This window comes from Pungitius pungitius, chromosome 1, assembly GCF_949316345.1.
Source record: "Pungitius pungitius chromosome 1, fPunPun2.1, whole genome shotgun sequence".
NCBI lineage: Eukaryota > Metazoa > Chordata > Actinopteri > Perciformes > Gasterosteidae > Pungitius > Pungitius pungitius.
In genome coordinates this window covers 1,585,870-1,608,326 of record NC_084900.1, presented here as the reverse complement: position 1 = coordinate 1,608,326, position 22,457 = coordinate 1,585,870, and the positions used below count along the sequence as shown (strand labels likewise).

Here is a 22,457-nt window from a genome sequence, read left to right as displayed (position 1 = left end):
CCTGTCGGAGATTTTTTTTTTTTTTTACTTCACGCACTGACCTCTCTCTCTTTTCTCTCTCTGCCGGAGTTTTTTTTTTTACCGTCTGCTGGCTTCTCTTCTCACACACACACACACACATACACACACACACCACAATAATTAAGAAAGAATGCTGTTTTAAACCGCAGAAATGCGTCAGTACAGTGCACTGTTTCATGTTCAAGTTCATGTTTTTATTGGTATATCACCTGTTAATCAAGCTCCATGCGAAGGGTCAATTGCATGCTTAAAAAAGAGCATAACGGTTAAAGCCCAGCCTATTTTAAGACAACCCGACAACTTACGGGGTAAATCCTTCATACTTCCGGGTTAAGCCCCGCCCACTTTTAGGTTAGGCCCCGCCCAATCCGAGTACAGATACGGATACAGATAATTCATATGGTTCAACAGATACTGATACAGATACAGATAATGCTGTACTCGCTCATCCCTAATTATAATATGGATGTATAGAGGGTAAGGAGGTCATGAGAATTGAGAAATATGGAGCAGTTTAGATGAAGTATGTCTCGAGTTGAAACCACTGTTCCATTTGTTCTCTTTTCTTCTTTGCCACGATTTACGTTTTCATTTAGTCCATCATGAACATCGTCAAAGGTGACATTCTTTCAGAGTAGATTGTGATGTCTTTAATAGAGCAGCAATCAAGAGGCCAATGTAACTCTGGATGAGCTGCATAGGAAATACAGTTTGGAGTTTAACACCAGTCATGTGGGAGACACTGCAAACACGTGGAAAACGGTGCTATGGTCAGATGTGACCAAAATGGACCCTGAACCCAAAACTGCCCATCATCTTGAGAACCCCATTGAGCACATAATCCCAACATGGAATTATTGAAGTGCTGGCACCATTTCACTTTTTATATTGGACTTATTCAATAAAAGAGATAAATATAACTAGAAAATGTGGCTTCCTGTTACCAGTAGGTGGCTCTGCGGCCCTAAATAGTTACACAGTAATTCCCTTTCAGGCTGAGAGTACACATCACCAGGGTGTGACTTGGTGATACCCAAGACATTCTGATGTACTAGTCCAAAATTAAAGCCTCTCGAAATACCATACACGAGCCAATTTCCTTCAAAATCTATCACCAGACTACGTTTCGTCATTGTATATATGTATATATCCATATTGATATGGTAAATTAATATACTGTATATTGTATATATATTATACAATTAGGAAGAAGTTAGAGTCATACGTCAGGCTACCTCTGATGGTGGCGTCTGATTAGGTTACCTCCCAGATACTTTCCTTTGTCCACTGCATATTTTAGCTGTTCCCCTCTTTTGAGCAGTCCCTCTATACCCTATAAGGTTGTTAATAAATCCCAACCTATTACATCTCTTTAACATTCTGATGATTGTTTTAAACTTTGGCAAATCCTGTACGTTCCTAAATGCATTGAGGTCTACGTAATGTTTGCGTGCCGGCAAACGGTAACAGCTCTAACTAATTATGAGTAATTGATCATGAGTTGCTCGATTTAATTACATGTAAAATGGGTGTGCTTTCTTTCTGGAGAATTACATTACAGTTTCCCAGAGAATGTTTTTCAACCGTGTCAGTCAACTAGGCCACATGCACAGTGGATCAGGAAATTAGGTGGAAAGTGGTTGTGTTCTTGGAGAATTCTTAATCACTGTGTCATTAGACGCCTGACATGTCGTTTAACATTTAAAAAGGAATCTTGCCTAGGTCTGGTTCAACCAGTCACCCCACCACAACAACTGCAACAACAACTTCCTACGACAACTACAATCATGCCCACTACCGCCAACCCTCGCCTAGCAGGTCTCCGTGGATCATAGTTTCGTGCGGACCCCGGTTCTGACTCCTGGCTCATGGCTCTGCTGACACCTGCTGCTGCCATCATCATTACTTTAAATATGATTCATATTACTGTCATCATAAACCAACATCTTTCTCTGTGGATGGTGGTTCTATCTGATGGTGGTTGTCCCTGCAGTGGTCCTGCCGTACACTTGTTCTGCTACTTGTAATTACTTGTATCATTCATCGTATTTGAATGAATTGTACATATTTTACATTGTTGATTCTGTACACATGACATCCATTGCAGTCTGTCCACTGGTGCTTTGGTCGATTTAGAGACTATGTTAACGGGCAACTTTCAGCCAAATGCCAGAGTGGTTGCAGTAGTGCCAGGGTAGCTGTCCTTGTGAAAGTGTCATATTATATCACATGATTTGACATTTCAGTCTCTTTCAAGGAAATGTTGTGGTGGAGGAAAACCAATGTCTGTTCAACAGAACATCATGACAATATTATAGATTTGGTCCTGGGATAGTTAAGTAAAGAAACTTTCATCTTTGGTGTTCATTCTCTACTTGAGAGACTTAAAAGTAGTGCAATGCAGTCTGCAGGAGACGTGCAAAGACCGCAGGAACTGTATAGTTTGGGGGTATCAAACTAAAATGTAAAGAGGTCCTGTCACAGAGTTACCCTCTGTTCCCTGTGACCCCTCATCACCTGACGTCAGCATACAAGGTGGCGGCCTTCTTGACTGGAGTAAAAGATTCGACTGGACTTTTCTCAGTATTTTTATACCTGTGCTGTTGCATCATGGGTAGTGGGAGAAACAAAGTATGGAGGGAAAGGAGGGAGGAATTGTTTGAAGTTATTGATGTTTGCTTCCTAATTATTGTTGAAGTTTACTCATTGTTTTGTGTGCTGTGTTATTTAAAATCTGCCAACAGAGGGAAATGGGGTATGTGATCTTGTGATAACTTGTCTGGATATCTATCACGTGTTCAGGGTCTTTATTATCCCCATGGGATTATTTGCTAAGAAATGGTGGTACCTAGGTGTATGACATATAATGTCCTCCATGTGTGGTCTTGAAGAACTTGCAATGTCCTCGTGACAGGTCCATTTAGAGAAAATTTCTAGAAGCAAAAGGTCCGGAAGACCATAATGTAACCATTTAGTGTCATTAAATAGAGGGATAGAGATAGACTTTGCAAACAAAAAGCTCAGACGAGCTAAACGAGATAAGTTGTTTGGCTGAATTCTCTCAAATATCCCCAATCCAAGCTTTCAACTTTGATCACTCTTTCTAAAGAGTGCACAAAATGCAATGAGGAGGAGATAAGAAAGGAGACAAAGACTTGTACACACAAAGATATACCTTTAAGGTAGGAAAGAGGTGCTGGTGCTCAGCACAATCCCGATCATCCCTGCTTTTCATACAGGTGTAGAAATATAAGTGGCACAAAGAGGAAATTAAATAAAAGTGGATGGTCAGGATCAAATTAAAGAAGATACACTATCTCTGCTGTGTCTGTGACTTTGAGCAATTCTTTATTGGGTCAAGAAGATGACAAGGTGTGGGAAATGTGCAGGTCACATTGTTCCATTTTAATTGTGCACTTAAGTTAATGAGGAAATTGGCTCAGGTAGCTCTGCGGGCCAGCTGGCGAGGTTTGGTATCTGATGAGAATGCCTCCCTTCTGAGGTTTTCTTGGCATGTCCAAATAATAACCGGACCAGGCCTGGCCCAGAATGCATTGTTGATGGCACATTCTGCTCATCAGATTATATGTAATGCCACATTATGCTATGACTACGGTGTGTCTAATTAAAAAGGACATTACAGGAAGGATTATTTCCTTGTTGAGATGTGGAAACAACAGGTGAGGAAAATGACGCTGTGGTTCAAAATTCTCCAGAAATAAGACACAGTTGGCAGCGTTGGATTACCAGTCTTATACCAGCGCAACTGTAGGAATTTACTAAAATTAAAATCACTCATAATTGGTCAGAGTTGTGACCATTGGGATATAGTTTTAGACTGAAGAAAACAATGCAGTCAGTAACATTCTTTTAGCCCAGTTATTCACACATTATCAAACCCTTTTCCAGCACTCAAACATCACATAGACCTTGATGTACAGGATGTTTGAAAAACAATCATCAGAACGGAGAAATGTGACTGACTGTGTCTGGGTTGTTGCTTCCTAATAGGCTTGTTTGAGTTTTTTTTTTTTATGTCATCTGTGATTTTTTTTACAATCTTATGGGTTAAATATGCGGTGGACGAAAGGGAAGTATCTGGAAGCTCCCGTAATCAGATGCCACCAGTGCCAATTTCCTCATAACTAATTAAGTGTCCACTTTTAATTTTGGAACTGCCACACCCAGTCAACTGTATTTAAAGCATCGCAGCAAGACCTGTCATTCACCAAACACTGGAGAGACAGTGTATGCTTCTTTGAACATTTGTAAGTATAACTTTTACTTTGATCCTAAGCACAGACCACTTCTATTTGAATTTTTTTCTGCGCTATATATTGTTACTGTAAGGTTCTCAGGTTTAACTGTGGTTTTGATGGGACCAATTCACAATTAATAGCGGAGTGTGAGGACGTCAAATTAATACACGTGTTTACATTTATTCCGCTGCATATTAATTACAAGCTTCTATTTCAGCTCATCCGGACGGTGGCAAAATGGGCAAGCTCAATCTAACTACAGGTAAGGCATGCTGATCAATTCAATTCTTTAATTAAAGAGTCAGTTTAAGCAAATTACAAAGACATATTAATAAACATAAGATCTACCTCAACCTCAGTGGTATCTTACCAAGCAGTTGCATGATCAGCCCCAAAGAATATTAAATATTAAGCTCCTTTGCCTGATCTTACCCAAAACTTTAGTTTGAATGAAAGCTTTACTGTTCTCTTCATAATCCACAAAACAGTGTTTATCAATCATTAATGTAGTTAACATTTATTTTAGAATGTTAAACAAAATCCCATTGAATTCCAATGTAACTTGGTGACTAGAAATCTGAGTGTAATATTATAATAACCTGCACAAACAGAAACCAGACCAGAAAAAAGAAAGAATCTGTTTATATTATATGCTGTTCAAGTCTTGGACTAAGGTTTTTCAGTCATATGACAGAAGTGGTCTTCTTACCGCGATAGATTGCAGATGCTGAACACCTTTCGTACATCAGAGCAAGTTATATTAGAGACCTCCACTCGTTTTAACAGCAATGCATCCTGACCGATTCATGCTTATATTAATATGGTAAATTAATAATATACAATTCGAAAGAAGTTAGAGTCATACGTCAGGATAAAAGTAATCTAGTTAAAACAGAACATGTGCATAAAAGAAACCCCAGAACTTGGCGAGTGTTAATAAACTGATTTACTGCTTCATCTAGGGCACAATAGATCTGACTATAATTCTATGTCAATAATGACAAAATGATATGTTGTGGCTGTATTCTTAAGGCAAGTGTGTTCCTTGTAGCCTCATTCTGTCAGTTGTAACCCAAGCTGAGTAGAAAGCAAACCAAAATATATATATCCTTTAATATATATCCTCCTGTCATACATTCATCAGATATTCACTTTTGGGGTTCAGGTTCCCAAACCGTGTGTCTTAGTGGGAAATGCTCTTGTCGTGTTTTAAAGCCACGTTGAATACAGTGTTTTTTTTACCACGTTACTGTTCTGTAACCTCTAGGTGATGAGAATAGATAAAAAGAAAACGTTCAGCTGAAAATTGTTTTTGATTTGCTCCCTGTCCATTTCACACTGAAAGAAATGGATTAGATTGTAGTTACTTATACCCTGGGTATGTTAAAATGCTTCATGGTACCACAATTTGAACCCAATACTAACAAGTGTCATTTTCCAGGTCTCTGTTTGATCATCGCCAGCTTGGGTAAGTTTACGACATTTAAAAAACAATTTGACAGACTCGCTGTTAAATAAATCATGTCTTTAACTAAGTTGAGTAGTTGATTAGGAGTTTTAAGTATGTATATGATTCAATGCCATCAGCTTTGATGTAATCCCCTATGATTAAATTTAAAAATGGGTGTAATTTTAAGTGGAAAAATTCAATGGTTAACCAGCAATTAATACATATCTGACAATGTTTATTCTAGGTGTACCTGGCCTTGCAGGACATCTTCCAGCTTACCAAGGACCATCACCCTGTGCACAACCAAACGGGCTATTCCCCAACCCTGCTGATCCACATTCGTTTTACAACTGTGATTGGGGAAAAGGCACCCTCCAATACTGCCCAGTAAATCTGGTGTATAATCATGCCATTAAGGCATGTGACTATCCCCCAAACAAGTACCCCGTGAACCATCACAATGTGAAACCTACTCCAACCAAGAAGATTTATACAACAAGAACCACCACTAAATCCCCGAAAAACCCCTGTTATGGAGGACAAAATGGGCCATACCCCAACCCTGCTAATCCACATTCGTTTTTCAACTGTGATTGGGGACACGTCTACCTCCAATACTGCCCACTAGATTTGGTGTATAATCATGCCATTAAGGCGTGTGACTATAAAAACCACCCTTATGGAGGACATGCAACAACCGGTCCGACTACCACGACACAAACAACAAAAAGCCCTACTATATACCACTGTTATGGACAAAATGGGCTTTACCCCAACCCTGCTGATCCACATTCGTTTTACAACTGTGATTGGGGAAAAGGCACCCTCCAACACTGCCCAGGAAATCTGGTGTACAAACATTCCATAAGGGCTTGCGACTATTACGCTTGGTAAACTATCAGCTTCCGGATCATTTGAAAATCTAGTGGGGCTGTAATCTAATATTAGGCGCTTCAATGCTGTTATGTATGAGGTATTTTTACATTGTCGGTGTATCTAATCCGACGGGGTGCTCTCTTTGGTTTATGTGTAGCCATTGGTGGATTGATTGGACCCTCACTATGGCATATATTAGGTGTGTTCTGTGTAGAAATTATTCATATTGGCATGTTAAAGGTTTTGTTTCGTTGTTCTGTATTGATTACTCTTTGCCTATCTGCCATTAGTTACAATAAAGACATAATACACCTCTATAAAACCAGTGTCATGATCTTGTCAGTATTAACTGGAATAAAAGAATACAGTGAAAAACAAATCACCTCAGAGTATCGAGCTAGAGCCAATCATTGTTGTCTTGGCGTGTTTGTGTGACAGCATTGATATTACATTCATTTGAGATGATAAACTGTAACTTTAGCAATCTAGTGTCTGCACAGAATACCAAACGCAGAGTTTAGCACAAAAGACACTTTATCCAGTAACACAACGCACCAACAGCGAAACAGGAAACTCAATGAACCGACACACATGGTTTAAATACACTGGGAAGGTGCAAGTGTTTGGACACAGGAGGAAACTATTTGAGACGCGGCAAACAATCACCCAACAGAGAAAACACCAGCGCAGGAAGTGAATTTAATCCAGGGTCACAAGAGGTATAAAACTACAAATCAAACCATGAAACAATTCCACACCGTGACATGATGGCTACAAGGCATGATGCATTAAACAACGACAGCAGACTCCTTAAATGCAAGGCTTTAATGTGTGAGCCCTGTTACTGTGTACTGCTCAAACTAAACTAAAAAAAACTAAAAACTAAAACAGACTTGGTTCACTCGCTGTCTTACTGCCGTGTCGTTCTGCATTAGGGTTCGTCCTTGTAACAACCCTGACATTATCGTGTTGAATTATCGCAATATATAAATGCTTCACATTGTTTGAAACATTAGTCTTGGCTACAATATACACAAATACGTTTAAAAATACCACAAACACATCTCGTAAGTTATAAAATAAGATGTGGAAATGACTCCAGAAATCTGCACACGGAGGTGCAACATTTCTCAGCAAAGCACTGTGATAAGAGAAAAAAAGCACAACAGAATCAACTGGGACAAAGCGGAGGACGCATATATAGGCACCATTTCTCTCAGACAAACCTAGCCCAAACCAGGGCAAAAATACCCACCAAACATCTAGCATAGGAGCCGTACATACTCAAAGGCTATTATGTTTTTGACAAGTTAACTGAATCAGCTTCGTTTAACAGAGGAAGTTTTAGGGGTATTTCTCGCCCCTCTCCTATGATATCTGGGGCAAAATTATCTTTCTTATGGTCTCTCGGGTTCCATCGGTGCCCCAACCTTTGACATTTTGAAATGAATCCTGCATGACCTACATAGCTTCTTGTTGCGTTTGAATGAAGTTGGGTGGTATTGTGGTCCGAATATCACGGGTAGACGCCATTCTAAAGCGTAATTTACACTCTACCCATTTGGGCTTCAGCGTTGCTTAGAAAGATTTCGATCATTTACACGCAAGTTTCAATCCAATGGGATCAGATTATTCGAAAAAGTGGTTGAAAGAGGCAGATCGAACTAACAAAGGCTGAAGGGAGAGGAAAATCATGATTTTGACTGCTCCTGTTTCTGAGAATGGGATGCCTTTTCAAAAGTCTGTCCTAGAGTAGCAACCTTTTTAGGAGTACTGTCAACACACTGGACTATCCCTTTAGATGAGGTTTTAGCCTGGTATCTCCGTGTTTTACTGGACTTGTACTGTTTTTAGTGTATGAATGTCCCAAAAAGTCTGCTATTTCCGTAAAAGACTTTTTAATCCGTCATGCTCCATGTCTAGTTGCTCAAAACATGTAAGAAAGAGTAATGGTACGGATTAACATTTTTAACTATGGTTCCACTTGAGCACCACCGCAAACCGACAAACCGACTGTCATTTCTATCCATTGAGTCCAGTGTAAAAGTATGCAGCAGAGCATTGTCTTTTTAGAAATAGATATGATGTACTCTGTCCATTCCACCCTAAGGGTCCCCCAACAGGACACATCTCAGAGCCAGGACCAACCGGAACCAAACTGTGTACACATCACAAACAAATATATGACTAAATCTATGAAGGAAAATCAATGTCAAATCTAGCAGCACTAATCAGGTCCATGCATGCACCCAACTAAGACATTCGTAAACAAAATTCCATCTTGAGCGCAAGCTACATGCTCGCCCGCTAAATGTTTGTTTATCTTCTAAAGACTGAATCTTATTAGATAGAAAACATCCACAAAACTACACACATTTGATCATCTTGAAGGCAGAATTCCACTGGGTAGAACATGTTGAACTAGCAACTCTTCCAGCTACCTTAGCCTAGCAGCTAGGTTAGCATAGCTGTGCTTTAAGTAAGCTACTGACTCTCTTCCACCTGCAGAAACTGTCCTCTTCATACTTGGAACATTTTCCAGTACTGCACATCAAACACAATCACCCCTTTATACGGGCACATGTGGACCGTCTTGTGAAAATCCTCTTCGACTGGGATGGTGAGCATGGCTTTGGACTGTGGGTCTGATCTGTCAAACTGGTGACAGCTATAGTGACTAGTAATGCATACTAATAAAATTGAATCAGAACACATTCAGAAGACAATGGAGTGACATGTTAAACATGATGGTTTCTGATCAGAGCGGCAGCTGTTTTAACACATGAGACTCCAGGATTAATCTTGGCCTGGCTGTTAACCTGCCCTGGAGCTGGCTATATGCAAAGAATAAATCGCCATGGTTACATGCTGGGTTTAATTCAAGCGCTTAACCAAGTCAAAGCTAAATTCATCCAGGATAACTTGAATATCCCGGCTTTATCCCTTATCCTGGTTACATGCAATAGCCCTCTGGTTACTAGTACAATTTGGTCATTCCGTCAGCTCAGATCTTGTTTTTATCAAACACACACTCAACAATATTGGCCAAGAGTCTATTTGGGTAAAATTGTATTTTCCTGTGATTGTTGTGAGCCATAGCATGAACAATTATTAGATTAATTAAAAAGGACACAATCTTAGTTATCCGATTGCAGCAATGTACTTTCCTTTTTCCACAGATAATAACATTGATATTAAACTCAATGACATTGGTTGTATAAAAGCTGTGTTACATGTTTTTTATTGTCAGAACCAGCACAGCCTAAGAGTAACTAACTAAACCAACATCTGTTTCATCATAGTGGAGACATCTTGTAGTGGCTAAATTATTAAATAAAAATAGAATTAAGAACAAACCCATACAATGTTTGATGACTTTGCCATGACTGGTGAATGACAGGTCTTGCAGCACTCATTAAAATGAAGCAGACTGGATGTGACAAATCCAAATGTCACATTGTTAAAAATGTAAAGTGGAAACCTAATTAGTTGCCTCAGGTAGCTCTGATGGTGGCGTCTGATTAGGTTACCTCCCAGATACTTTCCTTTGTCCACTGCATATTTTAGCTGTTCCCCTCTTTTGAACATTACCTCTATACCCTATAAGGTTGTTAATAAATCCCAACCTATTACATCTCTTTAACATTGTGATGATTGTTGTAAACTTTGGCAAATCCTGTACCTTCCTAAATGCATTGAGGTCTACGTAATGTTTGCGTGCCGGCAAAGGGTAACAGCTCTAACTAATTATGAGTAATTGATCATGAGTTGCTCTATTTGATTGCGCTTAAAATGGGTGTGCTTTCTTTCTGGAGAATTAAATTACAGTTTCCCAACATCTCAACAAGGAAGCTAACCAACTTGTTGTCATGTCATCTTTAAATAGACACGCCGTTGTCAAAGAATAATTGTCATGGTACCCTGACGGGGCGAACCCAGGTGCTGGAACCCAGAGAAAAGACAGGTAAGTCGTGGGAGAGTGTACAGGTTTATTGTGTCGGTGCGGCAGACAGGGACTTGGCTTGGACGAGGTCCGGGCTCGAGGATGGGTGATACCGCTTGGCTGGAGGTCCCCCCTGGCGTGCTCCTGAAGCAGTTTCCTGAGGCACGAGAACAATGGTTAGTTTAAATAGAAAAGGCAAGGCAGGACAAGACAAAGCTTGGCTGGGGCCTGGCGAGTCGACGTTGAATGGCAACGAACTGACGACGGCACAGGGTTTTGCAGCTCCTTAAGAGGAGGTGAGGTGACGAGGGTGATTGACTGCAGCTGGTGGGAAGAGTGGAGCAGAGCTGGCGGGGGAGGAGTCCGACAGGGGCAACATGACAGTACCCCCCCCTCAACGACCGCCTCCAGGCGGTCCTGGACGCCGATCCGGGTTGGCACGGTAGAAGTCCTCGATGAGGGTACGGTCCAGGATGAGGGAGCGAGAGATCCAGGCACGTTCCTCTGGACCGTACCCCTCCCAATCCACCAGGAATTGGTGGCCACGACCCCGTCGTCGGACGTCCAGGATGCGATTGACCGTGTAGGCCGGCGCACCGTCAATGAGCCGGGCGGGTGGTGGGGGTGCGGAAGGCGGGAAAAGAGCGCTGTCTCGAACAGGTTTGATCTGGGAGATATGGAATGACGGGTGGACCTTGAGGGCAGCGGGCAACCGGAGGCGGACACAGGAGGGATTGATGACCTTCTCAATCTTGTACGGACCGATGTAGCGGGGAGCGAGTTTCCGTGACGTGGCTTGGATGGGAATGTTCCGTGAGGACAACCAAACCCTCTGACCTGGCTGGTAGGTGGGTCCCACCACCCTGTGGCGGTTGGCGGAACGGCAGTTGCTCTCCTTGGTGCGGAGGAGAGCAGCCCTGGTTTGGTGCCAGATGTCTTGGCACCGACGAAGATGTTCCTGAACCGAGGGCACTGCCAAGTCCAGTTCCTGGGATGGAAACAGTGGTGGTGGGTACCCGAGGGCGGCCTCGAACGGGGACAGTCCTGTGGCAGAGGAAGGGTGAGAATTATGAGCATATTCGGCCCATACCAGATATTTCGCCCAGTCCGTAGTGTCCTGAGAGGCCAGGCAGCGAAGGGTGGTCTCCAGCTCCTGATTAGCCCTCTCAGCCTGCCCGTTGGATTGAGGGTGGTATCCGGAGGTGAGGCTTACAGTGGCGCCCAGCGCTGAGCAGAATGCTCTCCAAACTTGGGAAATGAATTGAGGCCCTCGGTCCGAGACGATATCAGAGGGGATGCCATGGTGTCGGAAAACCTGTTGGACCAGGATATCTGCAGTCTCGGTGGCTGTGGGTAACTGTGGAAGCGGGATAAAATGGGCAAACTTGGAGAACCGGTCAATGACTGTAAATACCACAGAGTTGCCTTGAGAGGTGGGGAGACCAGTAACAAAATCCACCGCAATGTGTGACCATGGCCGGCTGGGGGTAGACAGAGGATGAAGTAGTCCGGATGGTGGAGCGTTGGAGGTCTTGGAGCGTGCACAAGTTGGACAGGCGGCAACATACTCCTTGACGTCTTTACTCATCGATGGCCAGAAGAAACGTCTGCGGAGGAGGTTGAGGGTTCTGGTGACACCTCCGTGACATGCGATACGGGAGGAGTGGGCCCAGGTTATGGCGTCAGATCTGAGAGAGGATGGAACATAGAGTGTGCCGTTAGGAGGATTGGGGTGGTCCGGTTCCTCACCTTGGGCTTGAAGGACTTTTGTTTCGATGTCCCAGGTGAGGTTTCCAACGATGCAGGATTGCGGGATGATGGTAGTTTTGGCGCTGTCCTGGTCCTCCGAGGAGCAATATTTACGGGAGAGGGCATCTGGCTTGACGTTACGGCTGCCTGGTCTGTAGGTTATTGAAAAGTTGAAACGGTCAAAGAACAGACACCAACGGGCTTGACGTGAGTTTAACCTTTTAGCAGAGCGTAGGTACGAGAGGTTTTTATGGTCGGTCCAAACGATGAATGGTTGGACCGCTCCCTCCAGCCAATGTCGCCACTCTTCTACCGCCAACTTGATAGCGAGGAGTTCACGGTTGCCAACATCATAGTTGCGTTCTGCGGGAGTGAGTTTCCTGGAAAAGTAGGCACAAGGTTTTAGTTTGCCGGACTTCTCTTCTCGTTGCGAGAGCACTGCCCCAACGCCAGAGTCCGAAGCGTCTACCTCGACAACGAATTGTCTGGCGGGATCCGGTTGGATAAGGATGGGGGCAGAGACGAAAAGTCTTTTGAGGGTGTCAAAGGCATCTTGAGCAGCCGGGTTCCACTGGAAGGTTCTGAGGGTGGATGTTAATTGAGTGAGGGGGGCGGCGATAGAGCTATAGTTTCTGATGAATCGTCTGTAGAAATTAGCGAAGCCGAGGAATTGCTGAAGTTTTTTACGTGAAGTGGGGGTTTCCCACTGAGCGACGGCTTCGAGCTTGGCGGGATCAGGTCGGATACTGCCGGCCTCAAAAATGTACCCCAGGAAGGGGATAACGGTGGTGTGAAACTGGCATTTCTCGGCTTTAACGAAGAGCTGGTTTTCGGAGAGTCTTAGAAGTACACGACGGACCTGTTCCTGATGTTGAGTGGGGTCTTTAGAATAAATAAGTATATCGTCAAGATAGACGAACACAAATCGATTCATAAAGTCCCTAAGAACGTCATTAACTAAACGCTGGAAGACGGCAGGCGCGTTGGTCAGGCCAAAAGGCATGACCGAATACTCGTAATGCCCCAAGGGTGTATTAAAGGCCGTCTTCCATTCATCCCCCTCTTTGACCCGGACAAGATGATAAGCATTGCGAAGATCTAATTTGGAGAAAATACGAGCCTCCTGAATAGAGTCAAAGACGGAACTTATAAGAGGGAGAGAATACTTGTCTTTAATCGTGATTTGGTTTAGTTCGCGGTAGTCAATGCACGGCCTAAGTGTCTTGTCCTTCTTTTCGACAAAGAAAAACCCAGCACCAACAGGAGAGGACGAGGGACGAATGTGTCCCGAAGAAAGTGCCTCTTGGATGTACTTCTCCATAGCTGCTTTCTCGGGACCTGAAAGATTAAATAACCTTCCTTTAGGAAGCGTGGCACCATCGAGCAGACGAATAGAGCAATCATAGGGTCTGTGTGGCGGGAGAGAGCTAGCTTTGGCCTTACTGAAAACGGTTCTTAAGTCATGATAGCAGTCGGGCACGTTGGATAGGTCAACCTCTTCAAGACTAGGGCTGGAGGAGCCCTTAACGGGAGGCACAGCGGACTGCAGACAGTTGGCTAGGCAAAACACACTCCAATTGGTGATGTGACGGTGAACCCAGTCACACTGGGGGTTATGGCGCTGGAGCCAAGAAAAACCTAACACGACCGGGTTCTGGGGGGTGTGAGTGATGAAAAATCGTATGAATTCCCGATGATTACCGGAGGTGACTAGCAATACAGGCTTGGTGCGGTGAGTTATTAACGAGAGAGGTTGTCCTCCTAAACCAGCAGCTTTAACAGGAGCTTCTAGTTTTTCTGTGGGTAGCGAGAGACGAGAAACCACACTGTGGTCGATAAGGCTTTGTTCAGCCCCGGAGTCAATGAGCGCTTGGTGTTCAGAGATCTTAGACTGATGACATAGTTTGACAGGAACGACAAGAAAAGCTTTAGAAGAGGGTGTCGAGTCACCCACCCGCGGCCTGTCGTCTAGCGGGGGGTTCTGGAGTTTAAACGGGCCGTACACTGATTTACTTGGTGGCCCTGCTGGCCGCAGTAGAAGCATGCCCCCTCATCGCGTCGGCGTTGGCGTTCTTCGGCGGATAGTTGAGTGGCCGATCTGCATGGGTTCTTCTTGCGACGTAAGGGGCCGTTCAGACGAGGAAATGAGTGGAGAGTGGTGTGTCGTACCTTGAGTGGTCTTTACTGGGCTCTTGCGGGACGGAAAAGGGTTCTCATGCCGACGTTCACGTAGTCGGGTGTCCGAGCGGAGAGCAGCGCTGACGAGCTCCTCAAAAGAGTGGGTTTCTCGTTGTGTACATAAATGGTCCTTAATGGGGTCATTCAATGACTGGTAAAAGACCCCTTTTAATGCTGGGTCCGACCATCCTGCCTCCACCGCCAGGATCCTGAAATCGATCACATGATCATTAACGGGACGGTTGCGTTGTCGCAGGGCTAATAACTTACGGCCGGCTTCTTCTTGTCTTTGAGGGCGGTCAAACACCAACTGGAACTCCCCGATGAAGTGGTCAAAGGATAGGTGAGAGACGGGGTTGACAGCCAGAAACGCTTGAGCCCATTGTAGAGCCTTGTTACGCAGTGAATTGATGATGAGCGTAATTTTGCTGTGATCGGACTGATAATACCTCGGGGCTTGTTGAAACAGCAAACGGCACTGAAGGAGGAAACCGCCGCAGGCTTCGACGTCCCCATAGAACGGTTCGGGCAGTAGGCGGACGTTCTCCGGGTTCATGGCGGAAGGAGGGGCGGAAGCGTTGCTGGGAACCGGAAGTGAAGCTGCGGTGGGGGAAGTGGACATTTGACCAGTTAGATCCATTAAGGTTTGTGTCAACCCATCTAGGCGTCGGAAGAGCTCTTGTTGGGCAGATGCAATCTGGGACAGAGCGTCGGCTTGGCGGCCCAGGGCGACGCCTTGTAGGTTGACGGCAAGACGGAGTCCTTCTGGGTCAGCTGGGTCCGGAGTATGGTCAGTTCGTTCTGTCATGGTACCCTGACGGGGCGAACCCAGGTGCTGGAACCCAGAGAAAAGACAGGTAAGTCGTGGGAGAGTGTACAGGTTTATTGTGTCGGTGCGGCAGACAGGGACTTGGCTTGGACGAGGTCCGGGCTCGAGGATGGGTGATACCGCTTGGCTGGAGGTCCCCCCTGGCGTGCTCCTGAAGCAGTTTCCTGAGGCACGAGAACAATGGTTAGTTTAAATAGAAAAGGCAAGGCAGGACAAGACAAAGCTTGGCTGGGGCCTGGCGAGTCGACGTTGAATGGCAACGAACTGACGACGGCACAGGGTTTTGCAGCTCCTTAAGAGGAGGTGAGGTGACGAGGGTGATTGACTGCAGCTGGTGGGAAGAGTGGAGCAGAGCTGGCGGGGGAGGAGTCCGACAGGGGCAACATGACAATAATGTTGCATTACAAATATATCCTGATCATTCAGATGGTAGAAAAGTATTTTTTGAAAGCTGTGGTTTATTTTTAATAAATCTGTAAAATGATGTTTCATCATTTGTTTCATCAATGTTTTTCATTTCCAAGAGGAATCTGGCATTGGACTGTGATTATATTTGTTTGTCTCAAAAAATTAAATATTTAGTATAAGTACAAGTTTAAAACAATGGTTTGTCTGATCGTGTCAGAAAGATACTACACATTATTGATTTTCCAACACATTACATTAATAAACTCTATTTTTTGCAAGGAGAACAGATGAACATTTCCATGTATTTTGCACCTTCAAAGTACTGCGCCTGTTGTGTTTATAGTCTATTTAGGTGTATTTGAATTCCAGTTTTTAACAGTACAAAATGGAATGGGAATGGTCCAAAAGGGGTATAAACTCATGAAAAGCCCTATTTTGGAATTAACAGGCTCCATGCCCACCCTGCAGCCCAGAGAGCGTTTTTCAACCGTGTCAGTCAACTAGGCCACATGCACAGTGGATCAGGAAATTAGGTGGAAAGTGGTTGTGTTCTTGGAAAATTCTTAATCACAGTGTGATTAGACGCCTGACATGCCGTTCAACATTTAAAAATGAATCTTGCCTAGGTCTGGTTCAACCAGTTGCCCCACCACAACAACTGCAACAACTTTCTACGACAACTACAATCATGCCCACTACCGCCAACCCTCGCCTAGTAAAACTGCTACTTGCAATTACTTGTATCATTTCTGTTAGAGTATTTGAATGTATTGTACATCTTTTACATTGTTGATTCTGTACACATGACATCCATTGCAGTCTGTCCACTGGTGCTTTGGTCAATTTAGAGACTATGTTAACGGGCAACTTTCAGCCTAATGCCAGAGTGGTTGCAGTAGTGCCAGGGTAGCTGTCCTCGTGAAAGTGTCATATTATATCACATGATTTGACGTTTGCGTCTCTTTCAAAGATAGTTTGTGGTGGAGGAAAACCAATGTCTGTACAACAGAACATCATGACTATATTATAGAGTTGGTCCTGGGATAGTAAAGTAAAGAAACTTTCATCTTTTGTGTTCATGCTCTACTTGAGAGACTTAAAAGTAGTGCAATGCAGTCTGCAGGAGACGCGCAAAGACCGCAGGAACTGTATAGTTTGGGGGTATCAAACTAAAATGTAAAGACGTCCTGTCACAGAGCTACCCTCTGTTCCCTGTGACCCCTTATCACCCGACCTCAGCATACATGGTGGTGGCCTTCTTGACTAGAGTAAAAAATTAGACTGGACTTTTCTCAGTATTTTTATACCTGTACTGTTGCATCATGGGTAGTGGGAGAAACCAAGTATGTTGGGAAACGAGGGAGGAATTGTTTGAAGTTATTGATGTTTGCTTCCTAATTGTTGTTGAAGTTTACACATTGTATTGTGTGCTGTGTTATTTAAAATCTGCCAACAGAGGGAAATGGGGTATGTGATCTTGTATGCACAAAATGCCATGAGGAGGAGATTAGAAAGGAGACAAAGACTTGTACACACAAAGGTATACCTTTAAGGTAGGAAGGAGATGCTAGTGCTCAGCACAATCCCGATCATCCCTGCTTTTCATACAGATACAGAAATATAGGCGGCACATAAAGGAAATTAAATAAAAGTGGATGGTCAGGATCAAATAAAAGAAGATACACTGTCTCTGCTGAGTCTGAGACTTTGAGCAAGAAGATAACAAGGTGTGGGAAATGTGCAGGTCACACTGTTCCATTTTAATTGTTCACTTAAGTTAATGAGGAAATTGGCTCAGGTAGCTCTGCGGGCCAGCTGGCGAGGTTTGGTATCTGATGAGAATGCCTCCCTTTTGAGGTTTTCTTCTCCAGAAAGAAAACATTGTTGGCAGCGGTGGATTACCAGTCTTATACCAGCGCAACTGTAAGACTTTACTAAAAATTAAAATCACTCATATTTAGTCAGAGCTGTGACAATTGGGATATAGTTTTAGACTGAAGAAAACAATGCAGTCAGTAACATTCTTTTAGCCCAGTTATTCACACATTATCAAACTCTTTTCCCAGAATTCAAACATCACAAAGACCTTGATGTACAGGATCTGCCAATGTTTGAAAAACCAGCATCAGAACAAAGAAAGGTGACTGTGTCTGGGTTGTTGCTTCCTAATAGGCTTGTTTGAGTTTGTTTTTTTAAATGTCATCTGTGATTTTTTTTACAACCTTATGGGTTAAATATGCGGTGGACGAAAGGGAAGTATCTGGAAGGTCCCATAATCAGATGCCACCAGTGCCAATTTCCTCATAACTAATTAAGTGTCCACTTTTAATTTTGGAACTGCCACACCCAGTCAACTGTATTTAAAGAATCGCAGCAAGACCTGTCATTCACAAGTCATTGGACAGACAGTGTATGCTTCTTTGAACATTTGTAAGTATAACTTTTACTTTGATCCTAACCACAGACTTCTTCTATTTGATTTTTTTCTGCCCTGTATATTGTTACTGTAAGGTTCTCAGTCTTAACTGTGGTTTTCATGGGACCAATTCACAATTAATAGCGCAGTGTGAGGACGTCAAATTATTACATGTGTTTACATTTATACCGCTGCATATTAATTACAAGCTTCTATTTCAGCCTATCCGGACGGTGGCAAAATGGGCAAGCTCAATCTAACTACAGGTAAGGCATGCTGATCAATTCAATTCTTTAATTAAAGAGTCAGTTTAAGCAAATTACAAAGACATGTTACTAAACATAAGATTTACTTTAACCTCAGTGGTATCTTACTAAGCAGTTGCATGATCAGCCCCAAAGAATATTAAATATTAAGCTCCTTTGCGTGATCTTACCCAAAACTTTAGTTTGAATGAAATATTTAGTGTACTCTTCATGATCCACAAAACAGTGTTTATCGATCATTAATGTAGTTAACATTTATTTTAGAATGTTAAACAAAATCCCATTGAATTCCAATGTAACTTGGTGACTAGAAATCTGAGTGTAATATTATAATAACGTGCACAAACAGAAACCAGACCAGAAAAAAGAGAGAATCTGTTTATATTATATGCTGTTCAAGTCTTGGACTAAGGTTTTTCAGTCATATGACAGAAGTGGTCTTTTTACCGCGATAGATTGCATATGCAAGTTCTATAGACCTCCACTCGTTTTAACAGCAATGCATCCTGACAGATTCATGTTTATATTATTATGGTCAATTAATATTATACAATTTGGAAGAAGTTAGAGTCATACGTCAGGCCAAAAGTAATCTAGTTAAAACAGAACATGTGCAAAAAAGAAACCCCAGAACTTGGCGATTGTAAATGAACTGATTTACCGCTTCATCTAGGTCACAATAGATCTGACTATAATTCTATGTCAATAATGTAAAAATGATATGTTGTGGCTGTAGTCTTAAGGCAAGTGTGTTCCTTGTAGCCTCATTCTGTCAGTTGTAACCCAAGCACCAAAATATATATCCTCCTGTCATACATTCATCAGATATTCACACCAAACCGTGTGTCTTATTGGGAAATGCTATTGTCGTGTTTTAAAGCCACGTTGAATACAGTGTTTTTTTTACCACGTTACTGTTCTGTAACCTCTAGGTGATGAGAATAGATAAAAAGAAAACGTTCTGCTGAAAATTGTTTTTGATTTGCTCCCCGTCCATTTCACACTGAAAGAAATGGATTAGATTGTAGTTACTTATACCCTGGGTATGTTAAAATGCTTCATGGTACCACAATTTGAACCCAATACTAACAAGTGTCATTTTCCAGGTCTCTGTTTGATCATCGCCAGCTTGGGTAAGTTTACGACATTTAAAAAACAATTTGACAGACTCGCTGTTAAATAAATCATGTCTTTAACTAAGTTGAGTAGTTGATTAGTAGTTTTAAGTATGTATATGATTCAATGCCATCAGCTTTGATGTAATCCCCTATGATTAAATTTAAAAATGGGTGTAATTTTAAGTGGAAAAATTCAATGGTTAACCAGCAATTAATACATATCTGACAATGTTTATTCTAGGTGTACCTGGCCTTGCAGGACATCTTCCAGCTTACCAAGGACCATCACCCTGTGCACAACCAAACGGGCTATTCCCCAACCCTGCTGATCCACATTCGTTTTACAACTGTGATTGGGGAAAAGGCACCCTCCAATACTGCCCAGTAAATCTGGTGTATAATCATGCCATTAAGGCATGTGACTATCCCCCAAACAAGTACCCCGTGAACCATCACAATGTGAAACCTACTCCAACCAAGAAGATTTATACAACAAGAACCACCACTAAATCCCCGAAAAACCCCTGTTATGGAGGACAAAATGGGCCATACCCCAACCCTGCTAATCCACATTCGTTTTTCAACTGTGATTGGGGACACGTCTACCTCCAATACTGCCCACTAGATTTGGTGTATAATCATGCCATTAAGGCGTGTGACTATAAAAACCACCCTTATGGAGGACATGCAACAACCGGTCCGACTACCACGACACAAACAACAAAAAGCCCTACTATATACCACTGTTATGGACAAAATGGGCTTTACCCCAACCCTGCTGATCCACATTCGTTTTACAACTGTGATTGGGGAAAAGGCACCCTCCAACACTGCCCAGGAAATCTGGTGTACAAACATTCCATAAGGGCTTGCGACTATTACGCTTGGTAAACTATCAGCTTCCGGATCATTTGAAAATCTAGTGGGGCTGTAATCTAATATTAGGCGCTTCAATGCTGTTATGTATGAGGTATTTTTACATTGTCGGTGTATCTAATCCGACGGGGTGCTCTCTTTGGTTTATGTGTAGCCATTGGTGGATTGATTGGACCCTCACTATGGCATATATTAGGTGTGTTCTGTGTAGAAATTATTCATATTGGCATGTTAAAGGTTTTGTTTCGTTGTTCTGTATTGATTACTCTTTGCCTATCTGCCATTAGTTACAATAAAGACATAATACACCTCTATAAAACCAGTGTCATGATCTTGTCAGTATTAACTGGAATAAAAGAATACAGTGAAAAACAAATCACCTCAGAGTATCGAGCTAGAGCCAATCATTGTTGTCTTGGCGTGTTTGTGTGACAGCATTGATATTACATTCATTTGAGATGATAAACTGTAACTTTAGCAATCTAGTGTCTGCACAGAATACCAAACGCAGAGTTTAGCACAAAAGACACTTTATCCAGTAACACAACGCACCAACAGCGAAACAGGAAACTCAATGAACCGACACACATGGTTTAAATACACTGGGAAGGTGCAAGTGTTTGGACACAGGAGGAAACTATTTGAGACGCGGCAAACAATCACCCAACAGAGAAAACACCAGCGCAGGAAGTGAATTTAATCCAGGGTCACAAGAGGTATAAAACTACAAATTAAACCATGAAACAATTCCACACCGTGACATGATGGCTACAAGGCATGATGCATTAAACAACGACAGCAGACTCCTTAAATGCAAGGCTTTAATGTGTGAGCCCTGTTACTGTGTACTGCTCAAACTAAACTAAAAAAAACTAAAAACTAAAACAGACTTTGTTCACTCGCTATCTGACTGCCGTGTCGTTCTGCGTTAGGGTTCGTCCTTGTAACAACCCTGACATTATCGTGTTGAATTATCACAATATATAAATGCTTCACATTGTTTGAAACATTAGTCTTGGCTACAATATACACAAATACGTTTAAAAATACCACAAACACATCTCGTAAGTTATAAAATAAGATGTGGAAATGACTCCAGAAATCTGCACACGGAGGTGCAACATTTCTCAGCAAAGCACTGTGATAAGAGAAAAAAAGCACAACAGAATCAACTGGGACAAAGCGGAGGACGCATATATAGGCACCATTTCTCTCAGACAAACCTAGCCCAAACCAGGGCAAAAATACCCACCAAACATCTAGCATAGGAGCCGTACATACTCAAAGGCTATTATGTTTTTGACAAGTTAACTGAATCAGCTTCGTTTAACAGAGGAAGTTTTAGGGGTATTTCTCGCCCCTCTCCTATGATATCTGGGGCAAAATTATCTTTCTTATGGTCTCTCGGGTTCCATCGGTGCCCCAACCTTTGACATTTTGAAATGAATCCTGCATGACCTACATAGCTTCTTGTTGCGTTTGAATGAAGTTGGGTGGTATTAGTTACATTGATTGATTACTGTCAACACACTTGACTATCACTTTAGATGAGGTTTTAGCCTGGTATCTCCGTGTTTTACTGGACTTGTACTGTTTTTAGTGTATGAATGTCCCAAAAAGTCTGCTATTTCCGTAAAAGACTTTTTAATCCGTCATGCTCCATGTCTAGTTGCTCAAAACATGTAAGAAAGAGTAATGGTACGGATTAACATTTTTAACTATGGGTCCACTTGAGCACCACCGCAAACCGACAAACCGACTGTCATTTCTATCCATTGAGTCCAGTGTAAAAGTATGCAGCAGAGCATTGTCTTTTTAGAAATAGATATGATGTACTCTGTCCATTCCACCCTAAGGGTCCCCCAACAGGACACATCTCAGAGCCAGGACCAACCGGAACCAAACTGTGTACACATCACAAACAAATATATGACTAAATCTATGAAGGAAAATCAATGTCAAATCTAGCAGCACTAATCAGGTCCATGCATGCACCCAACTAAGACATTCGTAAACAAAATTCCATCTTGAGCGCAAGCTACATGCTCGCCCGCTAAATGTTTGTTTA

General features: G+C 42.6%; 2 long non-coding RNA genes across 2 annotated transcripts; both read left to right on the top strand.

Moving 5' to 3' along the window:
• The first annotated feature begins 4,219 nt into the window (after nucleotides 1–4,219).
• LOC119223084 (uncharacterized) lies at nucleotides 4,220–6,928 on the top strand. Its single transcript, XR_009942578.1, has 4 exons — nucleotides 4,220–4,289; nucleotides 4,498–4,542; nucleotides 5,722–5,748; nucleotides 5,975–6,928. It is a non-coding gene; the product is annotated as an uncharacterized LOC119223084 (long non-coding RNA).
• An 11,135-nt stretch (nucleotides 6,929–18,063) lies between these two features.
• On the top strand, nucleotides 18,064–20,708 carry LOC134106215 (uncharacterized). The gene is made up of 4 exons (XR_009942542.1): nucleotides 18,064–18,143; nucleotides 18,351–18,395; nucleotides 19,502–19,528; nucleotides 19,755–20,708. It is a non-coding gene; the product is annotated as an uncharacterized LOC134106215 (long non-coding RNA).
• The last annotated feature ends 1,749 nt before the right edge of the window (nucleotides 20,709–22,457 follow it).